Source organism: Lactuca virosa, chromosome 1, assembly GCF_052849685.1.
Source record: "Lactuca virosa cultivar CGN04683 chromosome 1, Lactuca_virosa_CGN04683_v6, whole genome shotgun sequence".
NCBI classification, from domain to species: Eukaryota; Viridiplantae; Streptophyta; class Magnoliopsida; order Asterales; family Asteraceae; genus Lactuca; species Lactuca virosa.
Genome location: NC_136426.1, coordinates 120,100,907 through 120,102,960, shown reverse-complemented (window position 1 = coordinate 120,102,960; position 2,054 = coordinate 120,100,907). Strand labels below are relative to the sequence as shown.

The 2,054-nt window shown below is 35.8% G+C and overlaps 1 pseudogene; it reads right to left on the bottom strand.

The window, feature by feature from the left end:
- Nucleotides 1-694: 694 nt before the first annotated feature.
- On the bottom strand, nt 695-1,464 carry LOC145157360 (large ribosomal subunit protein uL11 pseudogene; annotated as a pseudogene).
- Nucleotides 1,465-2,054: the final 590 nt, after the last annotated feature.

Genomic DNA, 2,054 nt, shown 5'->3' with positions numbered 1-2,054 from the left:
TTTCATATTCTAATACCTAAAACCATGAGGAACTGTACAAACAACAAATATAAATTATGAAAAAAAATTGTGAAGTGCTCGGGGTTTTTTTAGAAAAATAAAACCAGCAACCCTGCTAGAAAACCTAAAACAAAAAATGGAATAAAAAAAAAAGTAAGTTTTTTTTTTCTAAAAAATGGATTGTTTAAACACAAAAAAAAAATCTTAAAACCTAAGGTATAACTAACCCATGCTTTACTTTAGCAAACAACTTACAACAATGAGTTAATGCTTCAAAATCTGTTGCATTTTGTTGGCGCTGGTTAGAGATTTCACTTTTGTTGCTAAAAGCTCATAAAAATTTCTGCTAAGATTTGTGGGTTTTGAAGATGAAGCAAAAATACAAATCACAGACAGCATCATCACCAATCACCATATGCAAATAATTGAATAAGGTTCAAGACATTGATCAAAACATAACCCTAATATGCATGAGCAAAGAGACAGCAGACTGTAGCAAGTAAAAACACAGATTTCCAAGAATGTGCATTCTTCAATAGATATTCAAAGATGAATTATAACCAGTGATATTATTTTTCCCTGACATGATGCAAAAGGATGTTCGTACATTAACAGAATCATGTTCAGAGCAAGTAGAATATGCAGGAATATATCACTCACCAAGAAGATCAGAATAACTAAATAGACAATGGTGTGATTCGAAATCAAAATTGAACATTTTGCCAAAAAGTCTCCATATTCACTAATGAAAATGGTGATAAGATAGAAGTAAAGCTCGATAAAAATTCTCAAAATATCAAAACAACAGACAATAACAGAAGAACTAACATGCTTTTTCAATTGAATACGAAAAGAACCTCGATCAATCCTGAGGAATCTCAACATCACCATCAGCTATTTCCTGCTGCAAATCCTTCGGATCTTTTCCGTCAACCGTACATCCAACAGAAACACAAGTTCCGAGAATCTCCTTCACAGTTCCTTGCAACTCCTTAGCCATTGACCTCGGACGCATAACCTTCGCGATTTCAATCACGTCATCGAGAGAAATGTTGCCGCTGTGCTTGATGTTCTTCACCTTCTTACGATCACGCTCTGGCTCCTTGAGAGCTTTAATCACCAGAGCAGCGGCGGATGGGACGACGGAGACCTTAGCCTGACGATTCTGAACAGTAAGCTTGACTGTAACTCTGAGACCCTTCCAGTCCTTGGCGGTTTCCTTTGCAATGTCTTCTCCGATCTTCTTTGGAGAGAGACCGAGTGGTCCGATCTTAGGAGCGAGTGAACTCGCTGCTCCGACCTCACCTCCGGTGACGCGGACATAGACGTCGACGACTTGTGACGGATCGAACTTCGGCGGCATCTTTGAATTAACGAGAGAGACGGCGGCGGCGTCTAAGGGTTCGGCGAGGGAGTCTCTGTGGTGTGAATCAGTGCGGCATGAAAAGGAAAATTAAAAGGGGCATATGCTAGGGTTTTGCATGCGACGGAAATGTCTTTTTTACCCTATTTGTTTTTTGGGCCTAAACCCGCAAATACGATATAAAACATTTGGGCTTTAGCTTGTAGTTGGGTTTGCATGGCCCATTTTATATAGCAACTAATCAATTATCTTTTTTTCGAGTTTTTTTTAGATAACAAGAGAAAGAGAAAGAAAGGAAACAAGAGTTTTATAAAATATCATAATAGCAACTATGCCAGTTATGACTTTTATTTTTACCTTAGTTTAGCAATTATTAATCATTTGCACAGTAAAAATGATGTTATAAAATTATCACATTTTTATCATTTTATACCGCTAAAAAATGTTGAAAATTGTCAAAAAAAAAAATCAGGCTTAAGAAAACAAATATAAAATAATTTTAGTTTCTTTGTCTTACTTTCCTTTTCTTTCCTCTCTTTAAAAAAAAACTGAGTACCAAAGTGTAAAGTACTCTAAGTGTAAAGTAAAGATTTACTCACAGCAGAATTATAGACTATAATACCAAAAATAAGATTTTAAATAATATTCGGTGTGACTTGTCGATGATGTCAAACCTTGAGTTTTACAAGTC